Raw genomic sequence first — 21,449 nt, forward strand, 5'->3', positions numbered from 1 at the left:
CTCCAGGGGTAAAGAGGGTGGTGTGTTTCTGGCCAAAAAGCTCCAAGAATCTCAGCTTTAATAAAACATGAGCACTTCAAAGCAGCGAAAAAACCACTTTTCCATCAGTCTGCACTTTTTAACAGTCATTTACACATGTGTAAAGAATGCAAGGAGAAACTAACTTTTATTTTGAGATGAAAAACCAGTGAGGGGTTGAGGCGGGGGCACAGGTCTGCCCTTTGATAAACAATAAAAAAATCCAATCTCGCCGCAGGGAACGTGCTGTACGGAAGGGCAGGAATAGGTACTGCAGGTTCAAAGGAGAAACGATACTTTTTATATTTTATCAGGACAAAAATTTTAAAAAGACTATGACTATGGCACAGTAGAAAGGCTAAATTAACATTCAAATCACTGAACACACCCACGTTGTCCTACCACACACATCTGTTTCCACTGTGCCACGGCTCGGGGTTTTGTATTCCACCCTGATCTACTTGGAGCTCTGCAGGAAGAAACAGGAGGACAATCATTCCCTTCAGGTCCTCACTGAGGAGGAAACACCAGTGGAGAATCACTTCAGGGACAACTCAGGAGAACAATTCTTCTCCCAGCTCCCAAAAGAAAAGCTGTCAGGATCAGTAGTTGGTCTGGCAAGTCTCCCTTTCAGGAAGCACTATCAAGGCTATTACAGATTATACTGACGGAGACACCTTCAGATTTAATCCCCTTCTCTGTGTGTTTCCCCTTCTTCCTCTTACAGGAATTGGTTTTAAAGAGGAGTTTTTAGCTTCCCTTCTACCAAGTGAAAAATCCACTGCTCCTCTGCCTTCTGCTTATCCCAAAAGAAAAACTACTGTATTCAAACACCCTCATTTCCCACCTTTCCTGCCATCTGGGCTTTTATTTCTCATATAGATGTAAAATTTCCACATCAGAAATGGATCCTGAAGGGCAGGGTCTATAATCTATGATTAATAATTATTTAAATAAGAAAATAAGTTGCCGATAAAGTTGCTCGACACTTTCCTGGCAAGGAAAAGCCTTTCACTCCTATCAGCTTCCAAACCTGTTTTCCCAAAGGAACAGACTCAGTTCACACTGCCAGTCCTGTTAGAGACTTGGAAACTCCATGGTGACCTTGAGTTGAAGCTGACAGGGTGGAGGACTAAAAACACTAATCCTACTGTAGGGAAGTGTGCAAATGTAAAGCAAAGCCACCTAAAAAGCAGCCACAGTTTAGATGTTGGCCTTCAGTTCAACTTTTAGGAAGAAATTCTTCCCTGTCAGGGTGGTGAGGCCCTGGAATAGAATTCCCAGAGAAGCTGTGGTTGCCCCATCCCAAGAAATGTCCAAGGCCAGGTTGGAGATGGGGCTTGGAGCAACCTGGGAGGGTGGAAGTTGTCCTTGCCCATGGCAGGAGGTGGCACTGGAGGAGCTTCAAGGTCCCCTCCAACCCAAACCAGAGTGGAATTCTGCTGACAGAACCTCTTTAGACACTTCTGTATCATTTCAGGCTGGGAACGTCCCTTATATTTATTGCCTTGCAAGTTACTCTACACTTAGCAGCTGCAGCTGAACACAGTGAATGCCATCCCATCTTTGTGTCCTCTCCATGTAAATGGTCCCCACTTCCCCTCTTTTCCTCACCCCCACCACATTCCCTCTTCCTTACTCCACTTCCTCCTGAGCATGGCTTGAATCCCGGTGTCTCCAATCTGCTCTGAATTCCATTGACTCATTGCAGGCAGGTATTAAGGAGTTTCAGAGCCAGCTAATGCACATTTCCATGGCACACTTCCATGGCCTGAAATAAACCTCAGAAAAACATGGAACAACGGTGGCAGGGAGGAAGGACCCTGAGCTTCCATCTTTTCCCTGCTGCAATCTTTTTGGTACATCTTTTTTAATCCCTTTCTCCTCCTTTTCCACAGCAGACGGCACCAAGGTCGGACCATCTGCGGATTTTACAAGTTCCATGGAATGCTTTCAGACCGCAGTCTTAACCTCAGACACTCCTATCGGATTTCAGAGGATTCAGCCACTTTTTAGCCCCAGGGTGCTGTAGGTGCTAAATAGATTATCTACATCTCTCAGCCACTATGGAACAACTACACAGCAAAGCTCAGTTTTTAATCCTGCTGAGACTCTGACTGCTTTTGGCCATCAGGTATCCCACGGCTTCACGAGAGGAAATGTTAATCTGGAATGCTGGCCAAACTCCAGTTTAGGTAATTATATTCTGACAATTTACATTTTCCCTGCAGTTTTTTAATGGATATGGATTTTTTTTTTTCTTCCCTTACTTCATGACAAAAAAGCAGTGGCCTGGTCGTGCTCCTGCTGTTGGAGCAGCTGCCAGGCTTTGCAGCTTAAGTAGCTTCATTTCAGTGGTAGGTAAAGGCATCTCAGTACAGCTAAATAAAGCCCTTTGAAGACCCCATGGGCACGAGGGGTATTGTGAAATGCCCCCCACTGCTGGCCATAAAGCATGGCAAGGGCTGGAACATGAAATGAGACACCCAGGAGCAGTATCTCCTGGCAGGAGCAGGAAAGGAAAAGTCAGCACAGGAATGGACACACAGACCCTTCCCTCCCTCCCAGATCCTAATTCTGCTTTGGAGCCAGAGCAGCCCCAGCTGGGATCCAAAGAGCAAACACAATGACTGTCAGCATCCTGCACAGAGGAACCAGCTCCTGACAGCAAAAGAAAATAAGCTTATAAAAGCAGTGGAAGCTTTTGGCAAGATGCTGGAGGACACTGCCTGGTGCTTAAATGGGATGAGGAAAATAAATACCTGTTCTCTTGTTAATGAGGGCACAGTTACTGGATTTATTTCACCTGGCTTTGTAAAAGAAGAATCATTGGGCAAGAAATGGAGTAGAAGCTTTTGTTTGGGTGGAATATTATGGATCACACTCTGAATATGTTGAATTCTACTGCCACATGCTTGATTAGGGACAAACATCTAGATAAATTAATTGAATGATTGTATTATCACAGAATCACATAGTGCTATGGGTTGGAAGGGACCTTAAAAATCTTGTTCCAACCCCATTACCACAATGCCTTCTTTATAAAACCATTCATAACCACTCTGAGAACTTTTCTTCACAAGAAGCTTTCTAAAAGGATCTTTTTCCTATTTCAGCAACAATTCTTTTAGTTCTGAGAGATGACACTGGTGACAAATAAACCATGAGATTCTGGATGGATACAGACACGTGTAGCTTTCCCTCCTTCCCAGATCACTGTCACCCAAAGGCTGTAACCAGTACTAGGTGAGTATTTTTCCCAAATAGTTTGTTGATCAAAATATGTTTTTCCCCATCCCCAAAATGACCAAAAATTGATTTCAGTGTGATGGGTCACTTCTGCCTTTGGGGGAGCTGGACATGGTGGGAGAGGGTAAAGGTAGAGCAGGTTTCCCTCCCCTTGCTCTGTAACAGCTCACAGTAATTCTACACCAATCCAGCATCAAAAGAAACTATCTAAAACATATTTAAATAGAACTTACCTACAGAAATAATTTCTAAAATCCCATTAAGAAATTTCCATATTGCAACACTCCTGGAAATTGCATGGACTCTTAGGAAAGACAGAATCCAAAGCAGGAAGCAGCAGCCCAGCCTGGTGACAGCCAAGCAAAACTCCAACTGGATCTTGGCAATGGCTGAGCAACAGCACAAAATCCCAGCACTGCCTCTCTCCTCGAGGCTCCTTCCCCTTCCAAACCCTGCTGCACTCAGGAATCAGCTGCATTTCTGGAACATTCCCTTGAATTCCTGGAGTATTACAGCTAACCATGCTTCCCCTTCATCTCAGCACAGATGCTTTGAAGTTTTCCAGAGATACCCAAGGAAGAAGACACATCCAAATACCTAGACTAGCCCCAGCCTCCACCCTGGAACAGATGGTGGGGTTCTAAATACAGGCACATCTGGTAACCACTGGTATGAAAAAGCTGGCAGGCATCAGCTTATTCTGCTCTACTAAATATTCCATCATTTAAACAGAAGTTAAAAAGAAACAATCATTTTGCTTGTCTATAACACAATCCCCAAAACACCTACACATTGTAACTGTGGCATAGCTCAGGCATTACACAGTTGTCTACCAAAAGCACTTTTTTTTTCTTTAAATTAAGCACTCAGCACTGTCTAAACTTAAATTAAAAGTGACTGCAAACCAAGCAGTTGGGTAAAGTACAAAAGCATCATTTTCAGCGTGTGCTTTGTTGCACCAGGCTCGAGGCTGTGATGCTCCAGCACTTCAGCTCACCCTTGAGTCCACCCAATTTGAGGGGCCTTGACAGGCTGCCAGATTGCTGAGAGTCCTTGAAACAACTGGGGGAGCACAGACTCTGCTCACACAGACCTGTGTGTTTAAGCCAGCTGTTCCATTTCTCCCCAGGTCCAGCTCCCAAAATGTAAACCAGGGATAATTCTTCCTTGTCAGGAAAACAGTCTGTTAGAAATTATCATCATCCTGTAGTAAAGGCAGCTGGGAAACACAGAGATTCTGCAGGTGGCTGGGGAAAACACCCACCCTCAAAACCCCCCACCAAAATCAGAACCTTCAGCCTGCACACCACCCATGGTCACCCCAAATCCACTCCCAAAACTCCATTTAAATAATCTTTTGGGACACTGTTCCACAGTTCTTTCTGTGAGCTGAGTGAATCATCTGTGTTTGCTAAAAATCCAAAGCGATAGCAGGCATAAAACGATCGTTCTGGATTAGAGTCACTTTGGGAAAAGGCTGTAAAAGGCTGTCTGCTGGGATTCTGCTAGAGGTCCACTGGAGACCCCACTCTTGGGTTTGGATGTGTGCAGAGAGCTTTTAAAAATGGCTAGAGAGAAAAAGAAATACTCTGAGGAACTGGCTGATAAGGGAGTCTTAAATTGCAGATATAGAAAGAAGAACAAATACCAACAGTGGGGCCCTGTAAGTCCAGGATGTAAGAGCCAACAGACCTCAGAACAAAACAGGCACTGAGCAAACGAGAGGTGATTCTGAGGGAGGCTTTTGGCAAATAGTGAGGATGCTGTAATAAAAGCCACTTGTGATCACTCAATTCAAGCCTGTTTTCCACAAACTGACTCAGCTGAAGCAAAATAAAAGCAGGTCTTCGAGGTTTTCAGTTTCAAAAAGTTGAGGTAATTAAGCTGAACCTGTTTGAGAGGCTGAATGTCTGAAAGGCTCCGATGGGAAGACCTTGAAACCAAAAAAGAAAACCATCTGCCATTTACATCCTGAGTGGAGAAAGTGAATAAGAAGCACACATGGGAAGTGAGGAGAACACGCTGGATATTGGAGATAGTCAGGGTCAAGCCCCCAGGCTGAATAGAGATGCTGGGGCTGAGTGAAGAGAGCACAAGGGTGAAGGGATGGTGAGCTCTGACATCCCACAGCCACATCTGAAAGTGCATCTGAAATTCTCCTATAACCACAGACATCCCATATTTCCAGTGTCCCTCTGGAATCACAGAGACCTCCAGGCAGAACATCCCTAAGGACAGAGGATGGGGAAGACTCAGCTCTCAATGGCACACAAGACTGGAGAGCTGAGGCTGAATCACAACATAGAAAGCATGGAAATCCTGAGCACAAAGTGCCCATGAAATCTAAGTTACACTGTGCTAAAATAGCCTGGCACCCGTCTTTTATAAAATAACCATGGCCTCCTGACAAAAAGGCACTAAGTCTTATTTATTGGGATTTTAGTAAAGCAACCAGAAATCTGGGGACTATTTGTAAATGGGGAAAACAGGGATCGATAACGAGAATGCTGGGATCCATAATAAACACTCGTGGGCCTTAAGTGCTGCAGGTTTTTTAAAAAGCACCCTACAATGATAAATAACAATAACAATAAATTGTCAGTGCTTTGAGCACAATCTATTTCAAGGCCTAACTTTACCATACAAAAGGCTTTAAATTTTAAAAAATAGATATCTAAGTAGCACAGGCCTGCTGCCAAAGCTGACCACTAAAAGAAGGAAGCAGGTGGCAGCTGCTGCTTTTTCCCAGTTCAGAAGGTGCTTCCTCCTTTCCACAGTTCACCCAATTCAGTTCTTAGTGCATTTGAAACAGCAAAATCCACTGCAAGCTGAATCAGAATGAAAATATTTCTTCAAATGTAAACCTTCCATGTTTTTTTTCATACCTGCAGGATTCTTAAGTGTATTTGCAAAAGCGCAGGACCGGAAATCCAGAGTCTGATCCCTTAATGCTGAAGCCAACCACGCTGCATAATCCCATTAATACATTTATCAGGCTCCATCTTCACAGCAATCAGGTTTTTAGCCCTTTACACAATTCCCATTAGAAGGCTCTTCAAGCACCTCCCTTGGTTTGAAGCTATTCTGCTCTTTTCCAGCCTCAACTTTTTCAGAGCCTTTTGTTCTTGTGCCAGAATTGTCATTTTAACTTCAATAACTCTTCTCCCTCTCTGGTATTTACACCAGTGTATTTACAGAGGAGGAATCTAATTTTTCTCTGCCTTTTTTTTGTCACCACATCACCATCCAGGTTCCTTTAATCATTTTGGGGGCTGGATTCCCTGTTCTCCAGATCATTTCTAGCAGATGCCCTCAGCTGCACCTTTTCCAGCTGGAATCAATCTTTCTCCTATGGACAAGGAATGCAAAATGCATTTTAAACCATGCCTCACTAAAACCTGTTGCAGTGGAATTCGCATTTCTTTGTCACCAGTGGGAATAATTCAGGTGACAAATGTGATCCCAGACGTATCTTTATCATCAGGGCATCAGAACTATCCTATGGTTGATTAATACATCCCAATTCCCACACAGAACCCCCAGCTTTCTGTCAGAGTTTGCAGTACAAGAACTCACATTTGCTTACAGACAAATGGTCCCAAAGTCAGTCATTCTTCTCCTGGGATCTCCTGCTTTTCTTCTTTTGATGACACCTCCAAATCCCATTAATTTCTGCTCTATCATTAGTCAATACCTTGATTAACATCAGGCTTGAGACCAGTCCACGAGGAACACTCTTGCTAACTTGCCTGCCAATCCTTCTTCAACCATCCTGCCTTTTCTGCCTTTAATACAGGATTTATTGATGCAAAACAGGAGCAAAATACTTCAATTCTGATTGATTTAAACTCTCTTGCTTTGCATTTTTTGTTGTTTTTTGGTTTTTTTCCTTTAATGAAAGGCTGATGTTTGCTTGTGGAGAACAACAAAAGCATATTCCTTCATAAATCAGGCCTTTGCCTGAACTGCAAAGCTGTCCTATTTTTACAGTTGGGCATCTGTAAAAATGAATAAACTATGCAAGCCAACACATTTGATGTTAAAAATGGTAAATGAAGCTTCTTAATGACTAGTCTAACTTTTTCATTGTACTTTGGGTTTATGTCACAAATTTAAAAAACAATGAAAAAGATATGTCAAACTTGTAGTTAAATAAAATTAAGCTCAATATGCTGAATACATAGTTTAAATTAAAACAAACTGGTTTATTGTACAAAGAAATTCTGCAACCTATAAATAGAACAAACCTATTCTACCTATTCAGCATGTCTTCAGGTTTCCAGAACTTGAAACAAAATTAATTTCTATTCTCATGCAAAGGAAGAGCTGATGCGCAAGTAAAATGAAAAGTGGCAAAAACCACTTGGCTAAACATTTTCTTTAACCTACCTGTCAAGGAGAGGACACTCACACAACCCAAACATAGCCACTGTCCTCCTCCCATCCTTTTTTTCCCCTCCCCATAAATCCATGCCTGCACAGGAACTGCAGAAACTCTTGGGCTGACACCACCACAGCAGCCACAGGCAAGGGAAGATTTTCCTGGTGCAAGTGCAGCCAAACAGAGCTCAGGGAAAGGGGCAAAGTGGAGAATAAACATGGGAATCACTGCTACAGATCAGGAGCTGTCCCAGCAAGCATTACCTGAGTATCAGCCTTACAAAGTTTCTTCAGCTTCCTCATCAGAGAGCAAAGCAGAGAAAGTTGTGACATTGTCCAAATCTTCATTCACCGGTCCTGAAGCACTCTGAGATCCTCCAGCACGTGGCAATGCTTTTGTTTAATCAATACCACTATTGGCTCCCAAGAGTGCAAGAGCAAACAACCACTTGCCCTTCCAATTACAGCAAAAACCACTACGTACATAGAGATTTAAATTCAATCAAATTTAAAGATGAAGAAAAATCCTCCCTTTCTCCCACTACCAGTGACAGAACAGTGCTATGCTCTGCCTTTTTTTTTTTTTTTGTAATTAAAAATAGACTGAACTTTAGGAGTGTTATTGCACTTGAAGCAGTAGAATAAAGTGCATCATAAAAAGATGCCACTGGGATCGGTTAAAGCCAAGAAAATTGAAAACATTTTGAAGGAACGAAGCCAAAAACACAGAACCAGATTTAAACTTGGCTTGTGCTGTGGCAGGATGCCAGGGGAAGCAGAACCTGCTGGGGGAGTGAGGAGAGGGAAGGCTCCCTGCTGCTGCAGCCCATGGCTCAGGTGTGATGGGCCAGGTAATGGGGGAGCACAGCTGGGGGAGATCAGTGAGGCAAAGCCCACTGCAAGCAGCTGGGCTCTGAAACGTTCTCATCATATTGAGCCATGGCATTAATAAACATTGAGCTGTAATCTACCACTTGCAGTCTTCAAAGAGCTCTAAAGCCAATGACTAATTCTCACAACCACCTCCTTAGGTGCAGGAACTGTTTATACAGATGAGAACAAAGGCAAAACGGTGAAGTCATTGGCCACAGCTCCTAAAAAGCAATTTTTTCAACCAGAGGAGCACAAGGCTCTCAGTGACACAGCCCCCTCAGTAGGTGGAATTTGCCTCCTGTTTCTTCGACAGCAGGACACATCTAGAACCTCAAACACTTGTCCCCAAACCTGAAACTTCACATATGAAGTTACTTCTGTAATGTGTGTGAGACTGATTTTGTATCTTCTCTGTGCAGGCAGAGAGCATCAGAGGAAGTAAAATGGGTGAAGTGATGCTAGGATGGAGACCAACAGGAGGTTTGGCCACTAAACTTGCATTTCAGCTTATATGGTTTAACCAAGGAAAAAAAGCACCTAGCTAAGCCTCCTCACTAAAAGCTTAGTAAATCACAATTCTTAGATTCTCTCCTTCATCTCAGTTTTTCCTCCAGCAAATAAAATTACCTTAAAATTTACAAGAAAGCTTTGAAACAGATTCAGGTTTATGGCAAACTCTCGGAGAAAAGATGCACAGAGCATCTCTGTTACCAATGCTCAGCTCAGCTGAGATCTCCAGAGGAGACCAGAACTAAAAAATATCTTAACAAAACGCCAGAAAGAAGAATAAGTTACTAAAGGGAAAACAAACCCAACACACTTGTGTTTCTAAGCACCTCAACAACGTTATCAATAAGCCCAGATGCAGCCTTTCCACAAAAGCTGCAGTGACAATCGATTCAAATGGATGGCACTTCTGTAATGCCCCTATTTGACTCTCTCGAGCTGAAGCAGATAAAAATTCAAAGATTGGACTTCCTTGGTATTTTTATGTTAATCTGCACAGCTTTAGGGAAATTGTTGCGACTCGACTCCAATTCACTCCGTGCAGTCAGAGCCATTCAAGTACCTACCAGCAATTTTCATACCCCTCGAAGTCTATCTCATAAACTGTCATCAACCCGATGCATTATCTTGCCTGAAAAAATCTGTCAGGAGCACCAGGCAGGCTCCCCCTCGGCTCAGATAAGCAGAGCAGACCTGACTCAGGCTCTTTTTTATTTCCCCTTTCATCCTGATTTGTATTGTCTCCTTTACAATTTATTTTCCTGTTTAGCAGATGATCAGGCTATGTATTTGTATAATGAGTGTGCAAGGGACGACGAGAGAAAGAAAGTGGTTTTAATCTCCACCTATCCCTCTTTCTAACAGTTCCTTTTGCTTCATCTTTTTGGAGGTATTTTAGCATTAAGTTCAAATGAATTCTCCCTTTCTCTTGCTTTTGTTGAAAGAAAACAACAGCACACGTGAGAAACCCAGGCAGGAGGAAATGCTTTCCTGATCTGGAGCACCTGGACTTGCTCAAGCCTTTTGCTGTGTTTCTGCAGAAAGCAGAGACGAGCAGCTACACCTCACTCCGGGCTACTTTTGCCGAAACTGCCGCCGCATTGAAATTGAAAACCAGTTTTATTGCAGATAGAGATGGGCATCCATGGGCCTGAGTGTGTCAGGGCAGCAAAAGGCCCCGCCCCGCTCTGGCTCCCGCTGGTGGATCCCGTGAACAGCTGGAAGATCTCTCTCCCTCCCTCCTGGGGACTGTCTGGTATCCAGCTGGAGCTCCACCCCGCCCCGAGGCTCCGTGAGTACCTGGGCTATCCCTCACGCCTGTTTTTCATGAACTTACACAACCTTCATTACCCTTCAGCCCAGTGTCTCTTTGCCAGGCTTGCCCAGGTTCAGAAGTCGTTGGGGTGGCACAAATGTATGGGGTGATTGGGCTCATTTTATAAGAAAACAACACAGATGTTGGGTTTTGTGTCACGGATCTGAGCAGAGATCCCAAGCAGTGAAACAACCTAGAGATTTAGGTGTAACCACGCAGAAAAATCAGTATTTGGATGAGCTTGGGAACAACCAAATGTCTAAAATACCACACTGATAAAGAAACCCCCAGCCCAGCTCCTTGGCATCAGGCAGCAGCAGAATGACACTGCCAATGTCCCAGGGCAGCTGATGCCAACCAGGACCCTCCCAGCAGCCAGAGGTTGCACCACGCTCCCAAATGCTTCACCAACGAGCTTGGGGTTGCACCACAGACACAGGAAGAACAGAACTAAGATGGACCTAAAGGTTCATCCCTTTACTCCAGGCTGCACAAAGTTTCACTTCAGTCATTTTCTTCCATAAATCCACCCAAGATTCTCCAAGGTTTCTTCAGATTATGGTTGTCAGGCCCAGGTCAGTGACAACCCAGGTAGAGCAAAATCTCTAATTCATCAATCCTTTGAATTCTTTAAGCCTCTCTGCACCACCATTGTGACTTTTTCCTTTTAACAAGGCCTTCGAGCATGAAACACGAAAAAGCAAGAAGCAAAAAAGTCCTCAGGTGGTCAAAGATTCATTACAACAGACAGAATCGTTCCCTTTATCCTCTCTCCAGCCCCCACTTAATTGAGTAGCCTGATAAATTGATGAATTACAGTGAAATGATCTTGCTGTGATGCCTCTTGCTGATGAATGAAGAATATCTTGCCAGAGTCCCCTGGTTTCAGGTGATGGATTTGAGCCCAGGCTGCAACACAATTCCTTGTGACTGACAAGCTCAGCTATTTGCACTCTTAATCTTGATAATATTTGATTGAATAAATCCAAGGTCATCATTTCCCAGGTGGATAAATTGCTCAAAATATCACCAGCCCTCCAATTACTTCAAACTGCATTAACAAAAAAAGGTGAAGAATATTCACATTAGAGCTGCTGAGATTTCAGCCTCGTGGCTGGGAAATATCTACAACCCAAACCAAAGCTTTGCTGGAGCATGAACGAGCAACTGTGGGGTTCCATTTGTCATCTCACAGCCCACAGCCCTTTTCCTGCAGCCCTCAAACCTCAGGGACACGGACCCCTGGGGAGTAACATTGCTCATGTTCAGTCACAGCCCAGCAGATTCTTTCTTTTTTGTGTGAAGTTTGATAGGAAGCAGCTTGGCTGAACTGGAGGGATTTCAAGACGTGGGAAGCTGGGAAAGGATAACTATTAATTGGCATAATTTTCTTTCAGCACATACAAACACTTTCTAATAGAGGGAAACATTAAAACTCCCATACTTGAGCTTTAGTGAATACTTTGGGGATGCAATCTGATTTTTCCTTCCCATCTTCTTCTTCTTCTTCAAGAGGCAAAAATGGGAGCAAAAACTTCTGCACCTTGGCTGCTCAGAACTTTCACACAGATCTCTGCACAGCATCAGCTGGATCGAAAGATGATGTGTCATTTGTGAAATATTCCAGTCCTTTATTGTGCAAGCTCCTAATTATTAATGTCTAGGCTCCGTATTTCTGCAGTGAGATTTATGATGTAACTCAAGGTGGTGGATTGGAACTCATTTTCCCTCAAATCTGCAGATGGGAAACCACAGAAATGCTTTTTATCCCCCTCAACTTCTGTAGTCTCTGGTGCAGAAAAACCCCAAGGAACAAACAAGCCCCTCAAAGAGGAATCTGAGGTGAAAATTATCCTTCTCTGTCTCCACCACCACCACAGTGGCATAAATGTCTTTTAAACAGCTCCACATGTCCCCTGGGGGCAATCCAGACAGATTTTAGCAAAATTTCACTGTTGTGTCTGTTTATAGGGGATATAAACTGCATTTTTAGGGGATATAAACTGCACTAGTGCAGGCCTCCTTCCATCCCACTGAGGCTTTTCAGGCCAGGTGCAGAATGGGGACTGCAGCAGGAACAGAACACAGCTGGTGTCCTGGGATCAGGAGAAAAGAGGCAATGATGCAAAAGCCAGTGACCACACATAACCCTTGTGGAGGGAGCCAGAAGCTGTCCCCATGGAACAATAGCAGGAAACTCTGTTACTGAGCTGGCCCGTCACAGAGCTGGGCATGGAAAAGTCCTGCAGGGGAGAAGCAGAACACTTCTGGGTGTAAAGGGTTTCACTTCTTCACGTGATTCCCACAGCAAACCAAAAGGGAAAGATTTTAAAACCTTGAAATTAAGATGGTTTTGGAGGTAAAAGCATGGTTGGAGAGTCAAATGAAGTTAATCCACTTTTTTTCCAAGTATACCATATATTGGGAAAGCACATCGAGTGAGCAACCAGCACCTGGACTGGTGGCACAGGCTGCTCTTACTGGTCTAACAGGGCTTAACACAGACAGCTTGTGCTCCAGAAAATGCTCATATTTATATATTCATATACATATGTATCTACATAGAGACATGCTGCTCCCATGTAATGCAAACAGATAATAAACCCACAACATTTTTGGCTCCAGGATGTGGGATTTAAATTTAAAAAAAAATTTAAAATTTTTAAGAATTGCAGTCTGCACGTGCTGCAGCAGAAGTTGCATTAAAATCTGCACTGCTGTTCCCAGTGAGTTATAGGTGCCTGCAGAGGCAGGATAATGGGATTTCACCGTGTTTGGTTCCCTCAGAGGTAACTGCACTCTTATCAGGAGATGCAGGATATGAGGCTCTGACACGGCTCTGATTCATGCTCTGGAATAAAGCAGACATTTGATGGCATCTGCATTGCTGACTCAATTGCATATCTAGTGCTGATCTTGTTGGTGCTGGGAAAAGGGATTGGGAGGGAAAAGTGCTCCTGTTGTCTGCATGCCTCGGCTTTGCTGTTTGCCTTAGGGCCTCACTGGTAAAAATAGGTAAACAAAGAAAATAAATGTGTTCCTGCCTCTATCCCACATCCACCAAGGCAAGGCTTTCAGCTGGTTTTCTCCACCCAAACTTGGCAAAGCAACTTCAAGGAAAAAAGGCAATTCCAACTGCTCCGTTTTCGGAATATAGTTGAAATTAAAAGAAAGTAAACCTTGCCCCGTCTTCTCCCTGTACTTTAGTCCCAGCCAGTCTCAGAAAAAGGTGGAAGACAAATATTTTCTAGTTGAGGCTCATTCTACCTCCAAGTGGTTGTTTCCAAAGTCTGAATGTTTTGGGTTTTTTAGAAGTTTCATCTCTGGCACATCTAATTTTCTTCCTTCTGGGGAATAAACAAGAAGAGCAGCAGCCCAGCAGGTGATGAAACAGATTCTTCTCCAACTCTACAAGTAGAAAGTTGAGACCAAGAAGGTGACAAGGAAGGTAAATGAACACCTTAGCGGACGATAATCACACATGGGAGTGGTGATTTCCAGCAACTTCTGCCTCCTCTGGTGTTCTGGCAACCCTTGGTGAACATTCACAGCCCCATGTGCCAGACCCAGCACGGGATTGCTGCTCCTGTTCTCTTCTTGCCCTGCCTTCACCACCAGAGCTGTGATGGATGTGGCTCCTCAGCCTCTTCTTCTCCCAGAGAGGGGCTGTGGCACCTTCTGTGCTTAAAACTGGGTGATTTAGCAAGAAAGGAAATCTACAGCTGCATTTCATAGAATCATACAAACGTGTAGTGGCTTATGTTGGAAGGGAACTTAAAAGTTCATCTCATTCCAACCCCCTGCCATGGACAGAGACACCTTTCACTAGACCAAGTTGCTCCAAGCCCCTCCAACGTGGTCTTGTGTGGAGGCTCATCCTCATGGCATGACCCAGGATGGGTTATCCCCGTTGGACAAGGATGACATGAGAGAGGACTCTCTATGCCTCGTGGCCCTCTTGATATTTTACTCATCAAGGGTGCAACCAGCACCTCAGGGAGGTCAGGCTGAAGGTCCTCTGGTGTCCTGGTGGAGCCACTGTACAAGAGCCAGAGCCTTCCCCTCGCAGCCCCTCCCAGCCCAGCCCAGCCCAGCAGAGCCTGCACTCTTGGCATACACAACATCCACCCTGGCTCTGGAGACCTCTGGGATGATCCAGCAGGAGACATTCCCCACAGGCCTATCTCAACTCCCACCCTCCCACGTGGCCTGTGGCAATGGCCCCACCAAACCCCAAACCTGGAAGAGCCAGAGGATTTACAGCAAACAAGAACAGGCCTGGGGTTGACAGCCTCGATGCCCAATGCCAGGGCTAAGCCTCCTTTCCAGAGGAGTTGTGTCTCATCAAGCCTTGGCTGAGCACTGGCCCAGGCTGGGGCTTGCCCAGCTTCCCAGGGCAGCCTGGCTGGTGACTAATTAGCCATGATTAATAATCACCTCTTCCCTCCATCATGGCACTTCTGCTGGCAGCCACTCATTTGGCACAAAGCCCCTTGGGTTCCCTTCCCTTGGCGACCCCACTGCTCCACCAAGCGTGGTCAGAACTGGTCCAGAGTCATCAGGGATGGACAAGGAGCCTCTCATCAAACCTCCAGGTTTTTGGGAGCTGCCTCCAACTACAACCACCACCAGCTGTGCCAAGCAGCCAGCCTGTGCATTCCCATTTGGAGATCCACTGAATTTGCCCCATCCCAGTTCATCTCTACTGTTTAATTAATCACAAACAGAAATTCAGGGGAGAGTGGCTGCTCTAGGACAGCACACAGCCATTAAATAAAATATAAACACCTCATCCATACTTAACATCAGGTTTGATCTACACTGTTTTCCTTTCCTTTTTCAAGGTGATTTGCTATGTCTTTGGTTGCATTTTGGGAAGGGGAGGGCTGACTTACTGCATAATCTCATTTTTGATCTATTATTAAATGCCTGCTTTCTTTTTTCTTTTTTTACCCTTTCTCTAGGAAGCCAGAAGCCCCAGCAGGAATTACAGCCAGAAAGGGAGCTGAACTGTGAAATGAAAGCTGCAAGAGAAAGAATTGCTTGGGCTTTTGTTTGAAATTTTCAGAGTTTTCTGATTTTTGGTTGGAAGAAATCTCAGATTGGCAAACCAAGGCCAGAGCCAGGACTCAGTGGAAGGCTGGGACAAGATCAGAGCAGATGAGGGCAGTGGCACTCAAGGCAGCCAGGAACATCAGATTTTTTACTATTTTGAGACCATCTGAAGGTGGATCCATTCCTAAGGCCACACTGGAGATGCATAAGGGCTGATGAATGATTTTCATCACCCTTTTTGCCTCCTTCCAGCTCCTCTGCATCGCTGACAGCAATTCCTCTTCTGCTCTATTTCAGAAATAAGGACTTTCTCCTCCTTTGGCACCAGGACACGCTCCCACCTCCCAGCCAGATGAGTCAAAAGCCAGCCTGGCTTTGCTGCCAGCTCCTGCTGAGAGCTGGATGCTCCCCTTGCCATGCCAGCCACTTGGCTGGCCAGCAAATGGTCCCCTTGTGGAGCCACATGGCCAAACTGGATCCCCCAGCTCCCCAGTGGAGCCTCTGCTCTGATATCTGGAGTGGACACAGGCTCATACAGAGATCATCCACAGGCAGCCCCAGAGAAGGGCAGATGCTCATTAACATTTCCTATTAATTGAATTAATTAGTTTAACAATTTCCTGTTACTTTCCTATCATAATAATTGCCTTATTAACTAATAGGAACAAAGCCATCATTTAACCACCAGGAATGTGAGTCAGTGACAGTCACAGCCACCAAAGCTATTTCTTGGGAAAATAATAGTTTTTTGAGTGCCTTTGTTTTTAAAGAGTGGCCCACGCAAGCAGCTGAGGGTTTTGCAGCTGAACTGGACAAGTTCAGACTCATTCTGAAGGAAAAAGCATCCCTGGGCCACATTCCATAGAAAACTCTCTGATTCTTCCAAGGGAATACAAAAAGGACACACAGCCCAGAGAGCAGCTCCATCTCCTTCTACAACTGGACATCCCAGTTGTAGAAAATCCAGGGGATGGTTGGGAAGAAACCCAAAAAATGGCACATCTGGAAAGAGCCATCCCTGGCTGGGAGCAGTCAGCAGGTGATCTGACAACCTCAAGCATCTGAAGGACCACCAGGACCTCTCCTGGTCCTGCAACAAGAACCATAAAAATCCTGCTTGACCATTTCCAGGCAGCTGCTTCCAGGACCCACCAGAGACCAACTACAGATCCAAGAAAAACCAATGCTGATATGGGATTGGAAACCCTTTCCTCATTCCCAAGGGAGACAGAAAAATAGATGAAATGAAGGAAGCAGTTGTGAACCTTCGGTTCCAACTCACCCAACAGTCACAAAATCCTTTTTGGGATCCCCAGTGACCAAATCACAGCTGCCACAAAAACTGACGTCAGTGATATGGGAGCAGATGTTCCCTCACCTTCATATTTTTGCTGGATATGAGTGATTCAAGTTTCTGGGCACAAAACCAGTTGGCAAGAGCCTGTTCCCAGAGATGTATGCCTGCTAAAAACACCAGAGCTGGATGCCACTGTGACATGAGGGATGTATGTGCCACCTCCTTTCTCCACCTCCAGCCTGAATCCCATCCTGCCTTCCCTTAAACTCAGCAAAAAGGAGCCAAACCAAAGCAACTGTCTGCATTTGGCTTTATCTGCTACAAAATGTCAAACTCTTCAACAGGAATTGCAATATTTCCATCCTCCCTCCCTCCTTCCAAAGCAGGAAGACTGGTACAAAGCAGCCAAAAATGCATCAGAAAAAAGAAAGCAGCCACAAATGGACTGAAGATGGAGGTTCCTCTTGGGCAGCAAAGGGTCCTGCAGGGGAAAAGCCCACCTGAGTTTCTCCACATTCTCTTGTGTCACCTCTGAATTTGCTTCCCATGCATCCATTTATATGAAAATGTGAGTGTGGCACACTGTGGAAATATTATGACTAATGGATGGAACCTGTGCAATGTGTCAAAATCTTCCCTCTCTCCTCATGTAACAGCATTTCACAGGCACTTGAGACATCAGCACCTACATTTAATCTGTTTTCTTGTGAGAGGATGGAATGCATTTAATGAATTACAGTGCTTTTATGTCTCACCAGTAAATTCTACGCTGGCAGGGCAGCAGAGAAGCCACAGGTTCCCCCAGGCCATTGCTATGGGATCAACAGGCTCACATCCCCCCTTATTTATTAAAAAAAGCACATAGGGCACAACACATCATTTAATTTTGATTTTTAATTATTTTTTTCCCTGCTAATACCCCATTTTCCCCATCTCTGATCTTTGATGGCACTGGACTGCATCTCCTCCTCACTCCTGCACACACACAGTCCCCATCCTGCATTGCTGGGACTGCACATTGCTGGGACTGCACAGGCTCTCCCAGCAGGGAGAAAGCTCTTGCCCAAGGTTTCTCTGGGACCATTTATAATCTCCTAACAATGATGTGTACCAGCACCTCCACCCCTGAAATCCCCTCAGCTCCTGCTTTGGACAGGATCACAGGGACACAGCTGGGCTCCAGCACCCAGACCTGCAGCAATGGGGACGGGCAGAGAAACACCTCAGCACCTTCTGCTTTTAGCAGGGATAAAATTATCCACTTATAATCTCCTAACAATGATGTGTTCCAGCACCTCCATCCCTGAAATCCCCTCAGCTCCTGCTTTGGGCAGCCACATTCCCAGGATCACTGGGACACAGCTGGGCTCCAGCGCCCAGACCTCGCCAGGTCTGCAGCAATGGGGACGGGCAGAGAAACACCTCAGCACCTTCTGCTTTTAGTAGGGATAAAATTACCCATTTTCCCTCCTTTTCAGCACCTTTTCCTCCCGAGCTGAGCAGCGCTGCCCGCGGAGCCGGCGCATCCCCGGGCGGAGCAGAGCGCAGGGCTCCGGCTGACGCACAGCCCTGCCAGGTCAGCCATGCTCACACTTTCCACGTCTGCGGCATCTCAGCCTGGAGCAGAAACCCTGCAAAGCCCCTTCCTGCAGCAACCCAGGCGAAAAACACACGGAGAAAAGCCCGAGGGAGGCAGAGGACAGAGTAGCCTCCGCGGGGAGCGGGGTTTGCACGGAAGAGCAGAAGTTTCTTTGCTCGGCCACTGAGGCACATTTGAAGGTGAAGGTTGGACGGGGCTGTGGGAAGTCCGGACTGCCCAGAGCAGAGCGGAACACAAAGAAACCCAGCCCCAGCCTGATGAAATTCAAGTTTATTTGCTTTAGCTCAGGTCCAACTTCCCTCGCTGGCTCAGGAAAAATTTCTTTCATGCTGCTCTGTCTGGGAGCTTTCGTGCAAACCAGGTTTTTAACCAACTCAAAACACAACTCCAGAGAGATGGCGAGTCCCGAGCACCCCGAGATCCAAGGAACCGGGACCAGAGCATCCTGACTTCTCCAAGTCCTTTTGCTCTGCTCCGGTTCTCATCCCAGACACGGAGTTAACGCGGCCGAAGCTGAACCACGAAGGCACCGCGACCCCGGCGCTGCCGAGATTCCTCTTTAAGGGCAGCCAAAACCATTCCTCTGCTCCCGGGCATCGCTCGCCTCCCCTCTGACCATTCCCGGCTCCCCTCCCTGCAGGGATTTCTCCTTGTTCCACAGAAGCCCTTCCAAAGCCTCCAATATTCCCCATGGCCCAAATTGCCAAACTCGAACGCAACTTTCACCGGGGGCAGAGCAGCCCCCGCCCGCTGGTTCATCGCAGCCGTCACATTAAACCTAATTTATGTTGCACCATCCCGGCGCAGCGGGAGAGGAGCCACCCCAGGGCCACCGGCACGAGTTTGCCCCAACTTTGGGGACCGGGATAAAAGCCCGCTCCCCCCTCCAAGAAGGCAGCTGCCAGGGTTCATCCCACTGGAAAAAAACCCAGTCCCCAAACACCCCCAGTCCCAGGGACATCTCCATCCCGGGATAGGGAAGGGAAAGGAGGAGAAGGATGGATTCCCTCCAAGAAGGACCCATCTCGGGAGGGGCTGGTGCTGCTCCCCGGCTGGGTCCGGGGCGCCCCTCCTCTGGGGCGAGGAGTGATGATAAAGTAGAATAAAATAAAGACAAAAAATACTTAAATAAATGGGGAAAATTTAAAATAAAAGCTAAACCCATAAACTAAAAATTAAAAAAAAACAACAGCAAATAAATCCAATAGAATAACATACCATAAAATGAAATTCAATAACATCCTGCCGTCCGAAGCGTCCCGGGGAGCAGCGCTTACCTGGCGAGGGGCCGCGCTGCCCCGCGGAGCTCCGCGCTGTCCCTGCGGCCGCAGCCCGGCGTGCGGAGCCCGCGGAGCCCCCGGCCCCACTCGCTGCATTCTGGGAAGCGGCGCCCAAAAATGGGGGCGCGGTGCCCTCTGGTGGCACCTCCCGCGTGTGGGGTCCCCTCGGGTGGGAAGGGGCGGGGGGTGAGCCGCAGGGTGATTTGGGGTGCTAATAGGGTGAGGGTATAAATGTATATCGCTGTATGGCTATCAATGTATACGTGACGTTATATACATGTGTATATATACATACATATATATATAGTTATATAAAACATATGAATAAATATTCATATATATTCATGTATGTATATATATGTATGTATTTTTATGGATATCTGGTACGCATATATTTTATGTATGTATGTATTTATTTTTATATATATATGTGTTTGTGTTTGTGTACAAACTTAGAGTCCCAGAATGCTTTGCTTTAGAAGGGACCTTAAAAATCACATAATTCTACACCCCTGCCATGAGCAGGGACCCCTTCCACTATCCCAGGTTGCTCCAAGCCCAGTCCAGCCTGGCCTTGGACACTTCCATGGATCCAGGGGCAGCCACAGCTTCTCTGGGAATTCTGTTCCAGGGCCTTCCCACCCTCACAGGGAACAATTCCTTCCCAATATCCCATTTATCCCGGCCCTCTGGCAGTGGGAAGCTATTCCCTGTGTCCTGTCCCTCCATCCCTTGTCCCAAGTCCCTCTCCAGCTCTCCTGGAGCCCCTTTAGGCACTGGAAGAGGCTCTAAGATCTCTCCAGAACCTTCTTTTCTCTGTGCCCATTTCTGGGCAGAACCTAGAACACCTCTGAAAAATAAATGGGAAGCCCTGGTTTGGAGAGGAAGGGGCAGATGTTGGGGCACATCAGCTCTTGGGGTGAAACTCATGGCTGGAGGTGTGAGGTTCAGAGTATTCCCCTTGTGAGAACTTGTTAGACACACAGATAGAATGGTCTGTAGTTATAGAAATATATGGATTGATGGACTGGAAATGTATAGATTGATGGATTGGAAATGTATAGATTGGAAATGTGTGGATTGATGGACTGGATGTACCCGTGGGTGTTGCAGGAGGATGTGGGGCCAGGATGGGTTTGGGGACTCTGGGTCACAGCCCCACTCCTGACTCTTTCTGCTTTTCCCCACAGGCTTCTCCTCTCCTCTGTGCCCAGGCTGCTTGGAAAGGTAATTAATGCATCTCAGGTGGGTAATTAATTCATCTTGGGTGGATAATTAATGCAGCTCTGTGGCAGAATCACCTAAATATTAACGAGACTTTGCGGCTTGACCTCCCTGGGTCAGCACTTCTCTGCTGAGCCCAGCACTGGGATCCTGCTCAGAGGCCAACCAATAACCCAGCAAAACCCTGGGGAAAAGTGATCCCAGTGGGATGATGATCCTACATGGTGGGATCACCCAAAAATGGGATTAAAGCTCAAATACCACTCTGAAAGTGAGACCTCACAAGCCTTGATCCACATTCCCAGTTTGCCTCAAGATCCACTAATGTAATTCCTGGCATTGTTTTCTGACAGGAGAAGCAACTGCAGGTCACGGACAAGACCTGGGAAAGATCCACCTGTGACAGGAGAGGGGAATTGCTGAAGGACTCTGAGGCACAGCAATCAGGTGTGTGCACACCTGGAACTCATCTCTCTCCTTTTCCATGGCAAGAGAAGCCTCACAGGAAGAACTTGGCTTTCTGATGCCACCTTGTGTCTGCTGCAGATGTGAAGTGACATTTCAGACCCTGCCAGTAGCTCGTTCTGACTCTAAAAGCTTCTTTTTCAACCCAATTCCCCATTCTGCAGCCTCTATTCCTGTGATGTCTTT

At 46.0% G+C, this 21,449-nt stretch overlaps 1 protein-coding gene across 1 annotated transcript in view; it reads right to left on the reverse strand.

Annotated features, from left to right (window-relative positions):
* Positions 1-19,630, reverse strand: part of EXTL3 (exostosin like glycosyltransferase 3) — a 147,212-nt gene extending 127,582 nt beyond the window's left edge. Inside the window, exon 1 of the mRNA XM_036379655.2 lies at positions 19,513-19,630. The gene's annotated coding sequence lies outside the window, so the exon portion shown is untranslated. The remainder of the gene's footprint in view (positions 1-19,512) is intronic.
* Between the last annotated feature and the right edge of the window lie 1,819 nt (positions 19,631-21,449).

Source organism: Molothrus ater, chromosome 3, assembly GCF_012460135.2.
Source record: "Molothrus ater isolate BHLD 08-10-18 breed brown headed cowbird chromosome 3, BPBGC_Mater_1.1, whole genome shotgun sequence".
Taxonomy (NCBI): Eukaryota; Metazoa; Chordata; class Aves; order Passeriformes; family Icteridae; genus Molothrus; species Molothrus ater.